The following is an 18006-nucleotide window of genomic DNA, read 5'->3' as shown; positions in this document are numbered from 1 at the left end:
TTGTTTCTCACTGAGGAAAGAGAAGCGATGCAGCTTCTAGAAAGTTTAATGTGGGTGGAGGACAGCACTGATGGGAGTAGGGTGTGGGAATGAACCTGAAATTTATTAGAGAAAAGAATTAGGAGGAGGAGTGTTTTCTGAAACTTAGATTTCTCTAAGATGCTGCTAGCTGAGAGGGCCTTGTGGTCTAGCGGCTTTGGAGCCTTTCCTGGGTCAGGTCCTTGTCAATTTCACGGTTGGTACTTGACTGTTTGAGAAGTAACAAAGTAACAACACAATCGGATTCCCCGGGGTACATCCTTTTTGTTTTTTTCTGAAAATGTGTCATTTCGCTGCTTTTGAGTTTTGTGTCTATTCACCCCCTCCATCTCTTCGTCCTCCCCCAGAAAGGTGAGACATGTAGTATCCTCCCGAGAGAGAAATTCAACTCTGTTGTACAGTGATCCGATGTTTTTGAGTTAACTTTCTGAGCTCCTACTATGTGCCGAGGAGTAAGCTGTTAATTTCTTGTTTTTTTTTTTTTTGTTTGTTTTTTTTAATAATTCCTGGTGGCAACAAGTTTATTTTTAAAAATTAAAGAAAATTCAAAGTTTTTTCCCCTCAAAATTTGGAAAGGGGTTTTATAGTCCTTTGGAAAAACACAGATATGCTTCATGGGCTTGAAGTCAGGACTGAGAAACTGAGAACATTACTGCTACAAATTCTTGACTTTCTGAATTGCTGAATCACAAATATAGCTTTAAGAAAAATTTAAAAGTGTAATATTTGGACAGATTCAACCTTTTTTACCCTTTTTACTATTTTAGTGGTGATGCCAATGAATGTTTAACAGGGAAAACTGTAAATTATTAAGTGTTAGGACACACTTGGAGAGGTCAAAAATTTGTGTGAAGAATCTTATCTTTTTTTTTTTTTTTTTAACTCTTAGAATTATGTACCAGGTATCTTAGATATGTCAATGGCTTACTGCCTCTTGAATTGGAGGGAGAATGGGAATGGGATTTTGGAGAATTGTTTATTATTTAGAGACTGTTATTATTCCGCAGTTTTACAGATGCTGAAACTGAAGTCTGTAAAAGGGAAATTACTCGACTAAAGTCACAAAACTAGATAGTGAAAGAGCTAACATTAAAACTGAGATTGCTTTAACTTCCTGGTCACCATTCCTTATACTACACCATACTCGGATTAGCTTTATAATAATTATATTTTTTATTCTGGCAAATTACCTAAGTATTTTTCATAACTATTGTCTTTTATCAGATGAAATTGGTAATCAGGTCAGCTGCAACAAGCATGATAGACTTTTGTCTGAGTTTAATGTTTGTTCAAAAACTTCCTCTTTGTCTTAATTTGATTTTCACTGTTTCATTTCCTTCAACTTTTTTGCTTAGCTTGGTTGTTAAACTTTTGTCTTGCTCCACCCTGCTGTCTTGGTATGCTTCCATTTTATTTTCAGAGTTAACCCTTTCTAAAGAATGTTGGTTCATTCCTGTATTGCTGGAAGAAATTCAGGCAGGGTACATGTCACTTAATCATTCCTATTATTACTTTCTTGCCTATGTAAGACCTATATAAGACTTGTGATGGTCTCTAAAGACCGTTCTAACTTTAACATTGTGTTGTAAGGTCCTTTTCAAGTTCTTTTATTATGTGACTTTGAGAGTACTTTAAGAATTTGGTGGGTTGCAAAACATCCTCAGAAGCTCTGTTGACTAATTTTCTATAGACGTTATTTATTATTTATGTCACATTCAAGTACATTATTGCTGGGTCTTATGAAAACATATGGTTTAATGACACAAAGAACATCCAGGTACCTGTTTACTCAATTATCAATTTTGGTTGGCTTGTTTTGTTCTGAGATAGAGGTATCATAATATAGGAGAAAGAACGCTAGTCTGGAAGCTAGGAGTCAGGTTTTCATTCCAACTCTATAACTAACTATATGTTAGATAGATTTCTTCACTTCTCTGATACTTCCCTCCTCCTTAAATAGTAGTCTCATTTAGTTCTGAAATAGATTGATTCTGAATTGTACAGTTTTCTAAGTTGCCACTAATGGAAAAAGCAATAGATTTAGAAGCAGTTCTACTTACTACATTTGTGACCTTGATCGAATGACTTCATTTCTTTGGTCCTAAGTTTTCTTATTTGTACAATGAGGAAGTTAAGCTAAATGATTTCTAAGGGCCCTTCCAGTTCCAAATTCTGTAATCCTGTGAAGTCTCTAGTCTTGAATCTGTTGTCAGCAGTGAACCTTGGGCAAATCACTTGCCTGATTTGGGCTCCAGTTACTCTATAAAATGATGAATTGGACCACCTTTCTTAGTCTGAGGACATCTCTTTCTTTAAAAAAGAAAAAAATTATTCCTTACTGAGTGGAAACCCTTTCCCCTCATAATAGTAGTTATATCAGCATCCTTTGGTTGAAAGTGACTGTGAATTCAATAACACTTTTAAATGAATTTATATTTTATAAATTACAGGGAAGAAAGTCTAGGAAAAAATTCTCATTAGAAAGAAATGGGTCTTCAGTAATATAGACGAGACACAAAGTTCATCATGCTGCATATTTTGTTGGCACTAACTAAGGATCAAAATGATAATGACTGCTACATATTTGAATTTTCAGATCATTTGCAGTAATTCTATGTAACCTATAGATTAAGAACCATTGAACCGAATAATTTCCAATCTTCATCCTGGCTCCAGGATTTTGTGGCTATGTTCCTTAAGCATCTGGGAAAGAAGCCCAGTTACCAGACTAAATTGATTTAATACCCTTTGGGTAAGTAGGATGAAGAAGACGCTGTGCTTAATGCTTCCAGAAAATTGTGGCATTGTGATGTAGTAGACAGAGTCCAATATTTACCAGCTGTGAGATAATTGGAAAGTCACTTCTCAAAGTTTCCACTTTTCCATCTGTAAAATGGGACTAATAATATTTGCACTACCAAAAAGGATGATGAGGATGGTAGTTTTTTAAAACCATGATGTGCTATATAAATGTGAGTTGTTATTTCTGGATTAGTACCAATAATGTTGACCCAACCTAATTGTGACTTACTCTGGGAATATTGTGGCAAAAATGTATGAGAACTGTGGACTGCAGCCATGGAATGATTCATGGGTGGACCTGAAGCATAATTCTGGAACTTGACCTTTGACTGTTTCTATGAAAATAAATCTTTATTGCTAAATGCCAGTGAGGGAAGCTGCAGCCATTGGAAAATTGTTAAGGGTGTGGCTCTTGCATTTTTATTTCACTAGGGAATCATTTATTTCTTAGAAATAAATTAGCATTTAGCAATTTAATTAAAATATTTTCCATAATCTGGTAAGAGGATCAATAAAGCACAGAGCTGGGAATTCACCCAGATATTAGGAAAGATGGTGGGCATGTAGTGGTCTAGAATCATTGAGATACACCCTGAGATTAGTTATGCAATGCTAGATTGAGAGACTGCTACTTATTGGCAAAGGGAGAGAAAAGAAGTCTAGAGGAAAAATATTGTGATGTAGTAGATGGAGCTTTGAGCATCAGGAGATGATCTTGTTCTGGCTTTGTAATTAACATACTGTATGACATTGGGCAAGTCACTTTACTACTGAGGATCACTGTATTTTCCTCTGAAACTTAAGTGGTTGGATTGATTTTGGTTTCCTTTCAATCTGATGGTTCTTTTCTAGTTCTTTCTGTAATTTTACGCAGAGGTAATTGGAGGAGAGAATGTCTCCTACACAGATAAGAGGTTACTACTTTTTGTGGAGAAGGTGCTTAGTGGTTAATTCTTAGGTTGTAGGTATTTGTTTTGAGCATAGCATCTACAAGGGGATTAAAAAATGTTAGAGCTGAAAAGAATCTTAATGATAATTTGATCTAGCAATTCTCAAAGGGTGGTCCAGGGTCTTTGAAGCCTATTTGGGGGTCCACAAGGTCAAACTGTTTTCTCATATTGATATTTTAGCAACATTTTAACTTCTAATATTGTAAATATATAATCTATGTAAACAAAAACTTTAGGGGGGAATCAGTAAGTTTTAAGAGGTTAAAGGGATCTTAAGACTAAAAAGTTAGAAAATCTCTGATCTAGTTCATTCTCCCTTAGGTGATGAAACTGAGCCCTTCAGAGATTATGATTTACCAATTAAGTAACAGAGCTGGGATTCCTGAGGATCAGAGTAGGACCTACAGGGGTATTCCAGGGGAAGTTGCTTCAGAGAAGAATTATTTTTTAAATAATATTTTATTTTTCCAAATAAATGCAAAGATAGTTTTCAACATTCATTTTTGCAAAACCTTGTGTTCCAAATTTTTCTCCCTTTCTCCTCCCTCTCCCTTCCCCAAAAAAGCAAGCAATGTGATATAAGTTAAACATGTGCAGTTCTTCTAAATATATTTCCATATTTGTCACAAAAAAAACATCTGTTCTTGACTTTAGTGCTGAGTAGGGTAGTGGATGAGATTCCAAGGGGAAACCTGGGTCGGCTTGATGGGAGAAAATCTGTCATAGGAACATATTCTGAGAGAGTTGCATAGGTTCAGCTGTCCCTGGGAAGATAACTCAGAAATTGATATTCTTTCTTCTTACCTTCTCTTATCTTTCTTTTCCTCCTATTCCTTCCCTTTTTGTGGAGAGCCACTCCCTTCTATCTCCTGTTTTTAAAAGCCCAGCCTTACTGAAAAGATACCTTTCTTTTTAGAGATGCTTTGTCTCTGCCAATCCTTGGTTCTTTAAAGTCTGCAGGAGTCAGGTAGACTGACAAGCAGAAATGCAGAAAAAAGTGGCTCAGCTCATGGTGTTTTAGGGAAATGGGTATTCCTGAGTAAGAGTAAGGCATAATAGAATAAGTGTTAAGTGTAAATAAGTAAGTACTTTAGACAGGGATTAGGTTATACAGTATGTGCCTCCTGGGATGAAAGTGAGGGTGGAAGATACTTGAGAGAACTCCAAAGGGGGGGTAACATTTGGAATTGGGAATCTTATGAATAAAGGCTTGATGAAGACATAAGCAGAATTCAGTAGTGCTCCCTTCAGAATAGGTATCACTTTCCAGGTTGATTCTGTATTAGTTGGCTTTCCAGAGATTTGAGAAGCCGTGTGTAGTGAATTGAAATCTTAGAGACTTGTGTTCAAATCCTGACTCTGGTACTTGCTGAGAATACTTGTGAGAGTAGACTAGTCATTTTTCTCTGGCAGGTTTCAGTTATCTTGTCTGTAAAATGAGACAGTTGGTCATGATGATCAGGAGGGTCTCTTTTTTATTCTGAGTCTGTGATACTGTGACCTCTGGGCATAAGATGCCTCAAAGTGCTTCACAGAATGTTCTGAGATCAAACTTGGTTTGCTGGGACAGAGCTGGTCCTTGAGATCTGTCTATCTAAATCTGATTTAGAATTAAATTGGCTATTGAAGTCTTGGTGAAGTTTATTTGAGGATATGTTCTAGGAGGAATGAAATGCACTTAGGCTTTGTGGCTTGGTGCTAGTAGCTGGTGATCATAGAATCATAGATTTTAAGTTTGAAGGGGTCTCAGCAGTCTAGATCTAGCCTAATTACTTTGTTTTACAGGTGAAGTTCCAGAGATTCATCCTTCAAACGTTTTAGCCTTTTCTTGCCATTGGCCATTCAGTCTTTCTGGATGGTTCATATGGCCAGTAGATATAGCCAGCTGGCAGCTAGTTGCCTGTGTACCATTTGCCTAGTGTTTATCAATCAGGTGGGAGTTCTAGGTATTAGAAGTAATTCCTTTTGTAGAGGTAAGGCATGTAAGGTGGAATCCCAGGCTGGAGATGTGCCAGGATCAGCAGAGGTGTTTTTCTTCCTACAGCCTTAAGTAAAGGGATTTTGTAGTAAGTCCTCAATACCAAGATTTACCTCTCTGGGCCAAAGTGACTCAGAAATAGGTAAGAGCTGGCTACTCATTTAACAAAGGTGTAGGCTGTGTTAGCTCAGTCTTTCTGCATGCTTAGATGGGAGGGAGAAACTGTCCAAAGGACATTATTGAATTGCTGTTCATGATGTGGAGACTTCCCTAGTAAAAAGACACTTATTTGTCTTTTCCTGGGTCAAAGCAAGATGTCTGGAATTGCCTATGAGAAATCCACATTATCTGATTCATGGAGGCCGACTGACGTCCTAGAAAGAACATGGTGCAGACAGAGGCCTAGATCAGGTGACACTTTATATAGCACTATTTTAACATGTCACCATGTATTTATATATATGAAACATTGATAAATCAAGAGTCATTTTGGTAGAGGTAGAGGATAGGTGCTAATAATTGAATGGAACTTGGAAAAGCCCCATGGCTTAGGTGAGCTTTGAGAAAAACTAGGGATTCTAAGAGATGGTAGAAGGAAGTGCATTTTGTAGTTGTTTTTAGTTCTCTGGAAAGTTGAGAATCGCTTTGTATTTATAATTGCTTTATTTTCTACCTGATACATAGTTTTTGGAAATTTTGTCATCAATGTTAGGATTTCTGATATTAAGGAAAAAAGGGGATCTAAATGATCATCAAGTTAACAATTTTCCAGAATCCCTAGCAGCTTCCAGGCAGTCATCTGCCAAGCAATAATATTGACTTTTAACTCTGGCATTTATAACACCGTGAGAAGCAGCTGTTTCTCATGTAACAATATAACATACTTGCAGACTAATATTAGTGTTTGGTTTCTCAACAGAGAGAGGTCTGTGACAGAAACCTCTAGGTGAGAAAATAGTTAAATAAGTATAAGCTAAACCTCTTTTTATAAGTTTCTTTTTTTGTTGTTTATTTTATTTTGTCTTTTGAAGTTAGACTTGACTATAGAAATAGTTTATGGCAAATCTTGCTTTTTTAATATATGGGTAAACTGAGTCCAGAGAAGAGAAGTAAAGCACTTATGGTCACATAGAAAGTTGAGGGTAGTTCTAGGAGAATGCATGCCTACCTATTCCTGGTTCTTTCAGCTTCATCTCAATAGGGAGAAGCTTCCACATCCCACAAGACATAATTAGTGGTCACCCATCCCAGACAGAAAAAACACAGTACACGTATCTGGCACATTCCTACAACAGCACTCTAATTTCTACATTGCCAGAATACAAGAGACTTGTGTTTCACATGAACTAACAATTCTTCCTAGCTTCATTTATAAACCGTCTCTGTGGACTAGTATTTTGTGCTTTATATATAAAGGTGGGTAATAATTTCAGAATTAACAAATACTGAAGAAATAAATCTGGAGAGATGAAAACATGCTTTTCTCTTAATGAAAGTGATTATGAAAGGACTGAGTTCTCTTTCATTCTCAGATCTGAGCTTTTGACTCATCTCCTAAACCCTGGGAATCAGAAGTTATTCACTATTTGCCCTTTTCTGGAAACAGTTTTCCCACTAATATGTTGCCCAGAAAATAGCATACCTATTGAATCTTATATACTTTGTGAAACATATGGTTAACTTCTTAATTAGGTTATCAAAAAGTATGTAAAATACTTTAAAATAAAAACAGCATTGCATGATCCTGGCTCTGGGTTTCATTTCCCTCTACTATAAAATGCCAATCATAGATTTAATGATCTCTAAAGTCTTTTTTCAACTCTTGACTCTGTTGCAAATTGAAGATTTAACAACTTTGTTGTTGTTACATTCCTTTCATTTGCATCTGTCATTTGAGCTCGATATTGGCTTAGACTTTCTGCCTTCAGAACCTCCTAGGCTTATTTGAATTTCTAATTAGACTTTCCTTTTAAAAACTCAGAATACTAATTCTCCAGTAGGAATCCAATGGATGGAGGACCAGCCTTTGGGAGACTTTGAGTTCAAGTCCTGCCCTTAACATAGTTTAGCTCTGTAACCCTAGGCCAATCGCTTAAGCTCTCAGTGTGCTAGGAAAACTCTCTAAAGACTGTAAATTACAGAAGAGCTATCAAGCTGCATTCTGCAAGGGAGTTTCCAGCCTATGAGTTCCCAGACTGATATAAACATAGATTCTGACCTCCCTAAATGCCCTAAAACTTATTGAGAAAATCTGGTTAGCTTTTGTTTGCTCATTAGGGTAAAAAAAGAATGGAAGGAAAAAGATAGGAAATGTAAAACTGTGGTGAAATAATTTCTTCCTCTTCTTTCTTTCTTTGTATATATACTATATACTCTTCTTTTAAAGAGAGTTTTTGTGGAAAATAATTTATAATAGACTTTAGACTTTACACCAGTCATTCTGTCTTTGGGAGGGTTTCCTGAGATTTTTCTATAAGTTTAGAAAGGTTAAAGAAAACCATTCTATCTTGTAAGAAGCTCGTGTTTAGATAGTCTAAAAGATCACATTTAGTATTGAAGCAATGTTTCAGTTTTCAAACTGAACTTGTCTCCAGAGATAACAAATTTGTTTCCAGAAGTCTATCTGCTATCTCTGCTTATTCTTGTTAGATTGCTAGTCTCCAAAATGTATAGTTTAATTTTAAAGGTGCACTTTCCTAATGATTCTTTCCAAGAACCATTTTGATGACCACATAAAAGAATTACTGACTTCTTTAGCAGCCAGTTGAGTCATTTTTTAAAAAAGCTTTTTAAAGTGGAATGTTTTAGAAAACCTTTCAAAAACAATTAGTATATATTTACCTAAAATAATGTTTATAGTAAAATTATGTTTTTAATAGCAAAATTTGAGGATTATAAACTTAGAAATTATTTTTCTTTCTAAATCGGAAGGAGTCTGCAGAATTGGAAAAGTTTGAGTTATCTATCTTTTCCAATCTTTGAATAAGCAAGAGGAAAGTAAGATTAGGACAAACCAGCATTAAACGTAATCTTCTGTGGAATATTAGCTTCTTGAGGATTAATTTAAGTCCCTTGTACCTACTTTTTGTATGTCTAGCACATGACAAAATGTCCTTTGTCCTTTGAATTTAACTGGTATAGTAAATACTTAATTAAATTATATTGAGATCTCTTATGTTAATCTGGTTGAGATTCTTTAAAAAAAAAAAAATTTCATTTAGAGATTTGTTCCACATAAGGTTTCCTTGGCCATTGTTGTTTCACACTAACATTCTTAGTATATCTATAACCTTTAAATCATGGGTCCTGCTCGAAGTTAAAAGAGCCCATTTATAACCTTGTTCCTAGGGACTTATTGTTTCATGTAACTTATTTCATCTAATGTGTTTTCTTAGATCCAACTTATTAGATTGTTGTTGTCATTGTTTGTCCTTTGATTTTGAGGAGGACCATGACAGCAGAGAAATGATACCATGACATGAAACTGAATGGAATTGAAGTGAGGTAGACCTGTGCAAAATCACCAACATCACTTTCTCTTCCAGAGCCATTTGGACATTAGATAGAGAATGTCTTTGTGTACACCTTTCTATTAAACTGGAACTGTTCTATTAAAGGTAGAAAGCCTATTCTATTAAAATAATCTATTTTGTTAAAAAAAAAATTGGCTTTCTATGCTAAAAGTTTTTATTCATTACTTAACCTTTTTTTTTTTTCTTTTAAGTTGATTAAAAGTATAATTGAGATGCTGCAACTGGTTGTAGGGCAGAACTAGCCTCCAGATCAATAAGACCTAGGTTCAAGGCATAAAATTGATTTGTGACTCCAGGAAAGTTATAGTAAATTGTATAAAGTTCTTAAATTGCAGGAGTGTAGATCTGCTTTGGTAGAAGGAAACTGCTTATCAGGAATTCCCTATATCCATGAAATTTCAGGTCTCATTTTCTTCCATTTACACACACCTTCGGGGGGGGGGGGGACAGAAGTAGGAGAACTGACTTTCTTTTTTTCTTTAAGTCATAATTGATAGAAGGAAAACTCAAAATTTCATTAGGATAAAATTCTCCCAAATAATAGCTATAGAGTTTGAGAGATTTGTGTATTAATGACTTAATCTCTCTCAATTGCCTATGGTATGTATTATAAGTATATTGTGTATACTGTCGTACAGTAATACATATATGTAATCTGGAATAGTGGGGAAATCATAGATTTGAAGCTAGAGGATCTGAATTCAGATCTTAGTTCTACTGTTATTTTATGTGATCTTGAACAAACCACCTTGGGGCTCACCTTCCTCCAGATTAGTAGAGTGGATTGAGTGATAGAGCCAACTCCTATGAGTCTATGATATTATATTGTCATACCCATGTATAATCCCTATCAGTTTTTATAGAAGCATTAACTCTAAAGAGTCTGTCAAAAGCAATTAATGGCAAACTAACCTCACTTTCTTATTAGACTGAATAACTACATGGAAAGGGAAATATTGGAAAAATACTAATTTTCAGTAAAACATTTGATGAAATATTAAATACTTCACTAATAGACACTAATGGAGTGGTGTGAACTAGATAATGATAAAGTAGGTGGATTTGTAAATGGCCAGTCCAAAGCAGCAGGTAGTTAGTACCAAATGAAGTGTACAACAGTTTGGAAATCTTCCACCTCTCATGACTTTGACTTTTCTGCACATAAGATATAGTTTGTAGTTTAGTAAATCACAACTCTAGTAAAGAACAATGGTATATAAGCCTCGTCACTTTATTAGGTCATAACTTTCTAGTCTCTAGTCAGAAGAGAGGGAGGAAGGAAAGAAGCAAGAGATTTCTCTCATGATTTTTCACTACATAAGATGTAGTTTATAGTTTAGTAAATTACAACTTTAATAAAGAACAATGGTATATATGCCTCATCAGCCTATTAGATCATAGCCTTCCTTCTTAAGTTAAAGATGGACTTCTCACTCCCTTCCCTCTCTCCCATTTTTGTGTCTTCAGTGCAGAGTACTATTGGGATAAGATATATATTATAGGACTTGTAGCATTTCACTTCCATGTAAAACTTAATGCTTCCTTCTACATTTCTTATCAAGACATGCTGCAAAACATGTCATTGTCCTTAAGAAATAAGCTGGCATTGTATAGGCATTGAGATGGAGAATTCTAAAAATAAGATAATATTTTTATTGAGAAGGTTAATTGTCAAGAGGATAGGAATATGGTCTCAATTGCATTTATTAAACAGGTTTCCTCATTAAAATAGCTTGATAGGGGGTGGTAGAAAGAGCTTTGGAAGCCTTGATTGGCCACTGTTCTTTGAATTTCAGCTTAACAGCTTGTAGAAAATGTAATTCTTCCCTCCCTTCCTCCCTCCCTTCTTTTCTCCCTCCCTTCCTTCCTTCCTTCCTTCCTTCTTCCTTCCTTCCTTCCTTCCTTCCTTCCTTCCTTCCTTCCTTCCTTCCTTTCCCCTTTTTCTCCTCCCTTCTCCGTCCCTTCCTTCCTTCTTCCTTCCTTTCCCTTCTTCCCTTCCCTCCCTTCCTTCCTTCCCACCTCCCTTCTTCCTTCCTTCCTTCCTTCCTTCCTTCCCACCTCCCTTCTTCCTTCCTTCTTTTCTTCTTTCCTTCTTTCCTTCCTTCCTTCCTTCTTTCCTTCCTTTCTTCCTTCCTCACTCCCTTCCTCCTTCCTTCCTCCTCCCTCATTCTTTTCCTCCCTCCCTTCCTCCTCCCTTCCTCTTTCTCTTCCTCCTCTTCCTCCTTTCCCTCTCTCCTTTCCTTCCTTCCTTTCTTCTTTTCTTCTTCCTTCCTTCCTTCCTTCCTTCCTTCCTTCCTTCCTTTCTTCCTTCCTTCTTTTCTTCTTCCTTCCTTCCTTTCCCTTCTTCCCTTCCCTCCCTTCTTCCCTTCTTTCCCTCCTCCCTAACACTTCTTCCCTTCTTCCTTTCTTTCCCCCTTTCCCCTTTTTCTCCTCCCTTCTCCGTCCCTTCCTTCCTTCCTTCCTATCTGTGAGTTACGTGAGTTACCTGAGGGAGTTGTCTGAGGAACAAAGAGGTCAAGTGACTTACTCAGGATCATACAGCTTTTAAGTGTCAGAAGTTTTCCCTTGAATGCAGGACTTTTGTGACTCCAAGTCCAGCTTCCAGTATAGCTTTCACATCTTTTAATAAAATAACAAAATATCCAAAAATTGTTAAGCAAAACAACATCAAAAAATGGTGTGCAATCAAACCTTTCTGTTATTTATCAATTGTAAAAATTGTAAGAAATATTATAAAATTTTATTTGGCTTAGTAAGGTTAGTTAACGCTTCATTTTAAGAAACATTGAGTTCAGATATAATTCCTACTAAATTATTAGGCAGTTATGGATATAGTTATACAGTTTTGTTACAAAGTTTTGTTTTTCTGTTACACATAGTTTTGTTTTGGGAGGAGGGGCTTGTTACCAATTTTATTGTTTTAATATCAACAAAACATTGTTTGTGTAGTATGTGCTAGGACATGAAAATAGCTTCATTCCAAAGACCTGAATATTTAGATAATTTTTTTTAAATTAAAAAAGGGCATCTGCCAATATTATTAATTTATATTGAAGTATTCTTTCTTTTTTATAGATGTCATTTGGAAAAGGATTGCTTTATTCATAAGTCAGTAATTGTTCAAGTGTTCCTATGATAATGATAAAACTGACATGAAGAATAATGCTTTTTGAATACACTATCACATTTCTTCCTCACAACTATCTTAAGCAGGAGATAGTGCTGGAGTTTTAGGAGGTTTCAAGTGACTTACCCAGGGTCACATGACCCTTTCTTCCTAGCGAAAAGTGACATTTCTCTCCATTCTATCAGAGCTGTTTGACTTCTACTTTTTTTTTTTTTTAATAACTTTTTATTGACAGAACCCATGCCAGGGTAATTTTTTTTTTTTTACAGCATTATCCCTTGCATTCACTTCTGTTCCTATTTTTCCCCTCTCTCCCTCCACCCCCTGCCCCAGATGGCAAGCAGTCCTTTACATGTTAAATAGGTTACAATATATCCTAGATACAATATATGTATGCAGAACCAAACAGTTCTCTTGTTACACAGGGAGAATTGGATTCAGAAGGAAAAATAATCCGGGAAGAAAAACAAAAATGCAGATAGTTCACATTTGTTTCCCAGTGTTCTTTCTTTGGGTGTAGCTGCTTCTGCCCATCTTTGATCAATTGGAACTGAGTTAGATCTTCTCTTTGTCAAAGAAATCCACTTCCACCAGAATACATCCTCATAACAGTATTGTTGTTGAAGTATATAATGGTCTCCTAGTTCTGCTCATTTCCTCTCTGTATTCATCCTGCTGGTCATTTCTTACAGAACAATAATATCCATAACATTCATATACCACAATTTACCCAGCTATTCTCCAATTGATGGGCATCCATTCATTTTCCAGTTTCTAGCCACTACAAATAGGGCTGCTACAAACATTTTGGCACATACAGGTCCCTTTCCCTTCTTTAGTATTTCTTTGGGATATAAGCTCAATAGAAACACTGCTGGATCAAAGGGTATGCACAATTTGATAATTTTTTGGGCATAATTCCAGATTGCTCTCCAGAATGGTTGGATTCGTTCACAACTCCACCAACAATGCATCAGTGTCCCAGTTTTCCCGCATCCCCTCCAACATTCATCATTATTTTTTCCTGTCATCTTAGCCAATCTGACAGGTGTGTAGTGGTATCTCAGAGTTGTCTTAATTTGCATTTCTCTGATCAATAATGATTTGGAACACTCTTTCATATGAGTGGTAATAGTTTCAATCTCATCCTCTGAAAATTGTCTGTTCATATCCTTTGACCATTTATCAATTGGAGAATGGCTTGATTTCTTCTAAATTTGGGTCAGTTCTCTATATATTTTGGAAATGAGGCCTTTATCAGAACCTTTAACTGTGAAGATGTTTTCCCAGTTTGTTGCTTCCCTTCTAATCTTGTTTGCATTAGTTTTGTTTGTACAAAGGCTTTTTAATTTGATGTAAGTTTGATAACTTTTTGAGCATAGTTCCAAATTGCTCTCCAGAATGGCTGGATGTGTTCACAATTCCACCAATAATGTATCAGTGTCCCTGTTTTCCCACATCCCCTCCAACATTCCGCATTGTCTTTCCCTGTCATTCTAGCCAATCTGACAGGTGTGTAGTGGTATCTCAGAGTTGTCTTAATTTGCATTTCTCTGATTAATAATGATTTGGAACATATTTTCATATGTCTATAAATAGTTTTAATTTCTTCGTCTGAGAATTGTCTGTTCATATCCTTTGACCATTTATCAATTGGAGAATGGCTTGATTTCTCTATATATTTTGGAGCTGCTTGACTTCTGAACATGTTGCTTGTAAAACTCTTAAAGTATTGACTTAAATAAAAAGACTGGATCTTTTTTGTCCATTGAAAATGTCACCTTCAGTATATGTTATAATTTATATATTTATTCCAGTGATGCTAGGCTGCCTTTGTTCTAAAACAAATGTTTTATAATATAGAGAGGAAGATGAGGAGATGTTGGGTGTTTTTTTTTTTTTTTTTTTTTTGGATTATAAGCTTTTAAAGAAGTAAAGAGCTTTTGGTGGTAAAAGTTTTGTGAATTGGTACAACCTTGCTGGGGACCATAGATGTGTGGTTGGGAAATATGGTTAAGTATCTTTGGAGCTCCTTTTGGAGGAATTGCTTTTTAGCATCTTTTTTTTTTATTAGACTTGGTAGAATGTTTGGAAACCTTTTTTTCCTTGAGTTATTAATATGAACATTAAATATGAACATTTAATGAACATGTCATTAAAATGAACTTGAACATTAATATGAACATGGGATTGTAATTAAATTTTACCTTTGTGGTTCTTAAGGAGAGAAAAAAAACTTTGGGTAAAAATAAGCATAGATTAGAATAAAGATTGTAATAGGACTGCTTGATGATTTTACTAGTATTTAGAAATTACCTATTTATAACCAAAAGGTATGTGCCGATCACAGAGCATCAAAAGTAGATCCTTGAAAAACTGACACTTGGTAACCCTTAATTTGTTTTAGCTACAAGGGATCTGTACTTGGCCCTGTGCTGCTTAACATCTTTTACCATCAGTGATTTGGATAACCTATATCAGATTGCTTGCTGTTTTAGTGGAAGGGGGGATGGGAGGGAGAAAATTTTAGAACTCAGAATCTTATAAAAATGAATGTTGAAAACTATCTTTACATGTAATTGAAAATTAAATTCTATTAAATGGAAAAACCTTTTTTAAAAGTAGAAAGTTAAAATATTAAAAAGAATCAGTGATTTTTATAACAATAGGGATAACATGCCCATCAAATTGACAGATGACAAGAAACTAGGGAAGGAGAAGAGTTTCAAGAAGGGATCAGAAGCAAGATCAAAAGGTGGTTTCCAGGTAGTAATGTTGGACTAAATCTAATAAGATGAAAGTGAATAAGGATAAACAGAAAGATTTTAAGGCATTTGATTATATGGATGGAACATTGGTTTCAGACTCAAGCCTTGGATTCAAGTCCTAGTTCTGACACATAATAATTGTGGAGTCTGAATCACTTATTTCTTCAAGTGGATCTCTAAAACTGTTTCATATAGCATGGAGAGAGGGATTACCCTACTTTGAAAGAGGGGAGAGTTCATTTTTTCCACTATAAATGTCATTTTTTAATATTAACTTAATTTCCATTACAGGAAATGTAATAATGTCCAGAAGCAGAAAGGTCAAACACTCTCCTTTATTCTGATTTAATAAAAGCCTATCTGTAGTATTCTTAACTTTTTCTGGGGTTCTGAGCTCTCTGCCAACTCTTGAGATCCTTTCAAATCCAAAGGACTTTCCAGAGATTTGTACCTTTTTTAGTAGCTAATATTTAAAAAATAAATGGACATTAATGAGCTTAAATTTTGGGATTTGAGTATCCAAAAGTTTTAGGATTCCTAAATTTGGAAGGACTTAAAATTTTAGAGATCAAGAAAGAATTATGAATTAAGGCTGCCCTTTATTTTGCCCAAATGAGATAACATGTATATTGCTCTGCAAACTCTAAAAGCACTATGTAAGTGCCAGTTATTATTATAGCTACCCAGAAAAATGGGGGATGTTATTAATCTTACCCAATTATCTGAGTTCTATCATGTTTGCTGCTAGTTGGGAGCTGGAGAACCATGGAGGAAAAGGATAAAAGAATTGTAAGAGGTAAAAAAGTTTAAAAAGGCTAAGGTTTTCATCATAACTTTGAAGTATTTTGTATTTTAAAATGAAGGGACTGGATTAGATGGCCTATTAAATGTTCTATGGGTCCTTCTAGCTCAAATTCTCTGGAATGTGTATTCCTTTTACTTAAGCAAATCATATTATATTCACTCCTCTCCTTTTGCTACTTTTGTTCACATCTTTATGTAATTATTCATAAAAGAAAATTTTGACATGCTGAAGACTTTCTTCTGATTCTTTTATTTACTTGTTTATTTTTGGGGGAGGTAGTGCTGCATTCAGGGAGTCCATCTGATAGTCTATGTGCCAAGTGATTCATCCATCTTTGTTCATTCATACCTTTAATGATACCCTTTTCATGACTTGTTTATAGCTCATGTTGTTAATATGTTTTAGCAAATTTAGCTCTATAGCTAAATTCCAATTTTTTTCTCTACAGTATCTCTTTCCATCACCATTTGAGTATTTTTGAGTTTGTGGTATTCCTTGATTTTAGCTATATAACATCATTTGATGAATATTGGTATTAAAAGATTGGCTTTGAAATCACTGAAATTAGTTGCTTATCAAATGGGATCCAGTCTGCTTTCCTCTTTAATTTTAATCAAGAATAACTTGCCTTGGTTACTCTCTCCCCAGGATGTACGTACTAAAGGATTAACTAAAAGGGACATTTATCCGCCTGCATCCAGTTTGGGCACTATGTCTTGTAACATCATAAATGAACAGATTTCAGACTTTAACGTGGGATTTAACCATTAATGATGAGGAATTTAGTTGTGGTAACTTTATTGTTATTGAATACAATAGTATCCTGTCCTATGTGTATGTATATATGTGGATATGTATATATCCACACAGCTTGATAGATGGGTAGTGTTTTATTTTGTTCAAAAACAGAAATTAGGCATTGATGCTGGTCTTTTAGTTTACTTAAATGAAAAAAACAAATATACAGCTTTGCAAACTTAAAGTACTTTATAAATTCACTTATCAGTAATACCTAGAAGAATGGGGGGAGACAGAGTGTTTTGTACATATTGCCACATTTGCCACATATGTGGCAGGTTTTAAGACAATTTTGTTCATTTGAATATGTTCTAAACATTTTTTGCTAAAGGGTTTCATTTTAGGTGGTTTGGGGAAAATGGTACTCAGCTGCAGTTGTTGCCTTTAGGTAAATTTTAAAATAGGAAACCTCTGGAAGTATGCACAGAGCAGTTAAATGAGTGTTAATTTTATTTTACTCTGGTCATTTTACTCTTGACAAGCAAGTAGTTAACTAATTGATTAAGTGCCCCTTGTATCCATCTGATAGAGGAAGAATACCTGGGTGGGAGAGTTATTGGGACTACTATACAGAATTACAGATTTGTAGATCTAGAAGTAGAAGGGAACTTAGAGGTCATCTTTTCTGAATCTGAAAGGGTTAGAATGATTTGCTGAGGAATTCAATGCTTTGCTCCAAATCCCTCTCAATATAATAAGTGACAGAGTCAAGATGGAAACTTGGGTCCTAATTCCAAAATTCAGTGCTCTTGCCACTGAATCACTGAAACCCAAAGTTGGAATGACTCTTGTATCTAGTCTAAACCATTTATGACTAATAATCTCTTCTTCATCCTTCTCGATACATGTTTGTCTCTCCCTTGTTGGAAGATTTCTATTGGTGGGGAAGCATGCTGCCTCTCAAAGAGGTACATGCTCTTTAGATATTGACATATTCCCCTCTCAAAAGTAGCCAGAACAGAGAACTACATGAGGAGAGTAAATATATATTTAAAAAATTTTTTATTTTTAAAACATATGCATGGATAATTTTTCAATATTAACCCTTGCAAAAACTTGTGTTCCAATTTTCTCCCCCTTTCCCTCATTCCCTCCCCTAGATGGAAAGTAATCCAATATATGTTAAAAATGCTGAAAATGTTAAATCCAATATATGTATACATATTATTCAATTATCTTACTTCACAAGAAAAATCAAAATGAGAA

The 18006-nt window shown here is 35.2% G+C and overlaps 1 protein-coding gene across 4 annotated transcripts in view; it reads left to right on the top strand.

The window, feature by feature from the left end:
• ARHGAP17 (Rho GTPase activating protein 17) overlaps positions 1 to 18006 on the top strand; it is a 129381-nt gene that overhangs the window by 607 nt on the left and 110768 nt on the right. The window lies entirely within an intron of this gene.

This window comes from Antechinus flavipes, chromosome 1, assembly GCF_016432865.1.
Source record: "Antechinus flavipes isolate AdamAnt ecotype Samford, QLD, Australia chromosome 1, AdamAnt_v2, whole genome shotgun sequence".
Lineage (NCBI taxonomy): Eukaryota > Metazoa > Chordata > Mammalia > Dasyuromorphia > Dasyuridae > Antechinus > Antechinus flavipes.
This window is presented reverse-complemented; position numbering and strand designations above follow the sequence as displayed.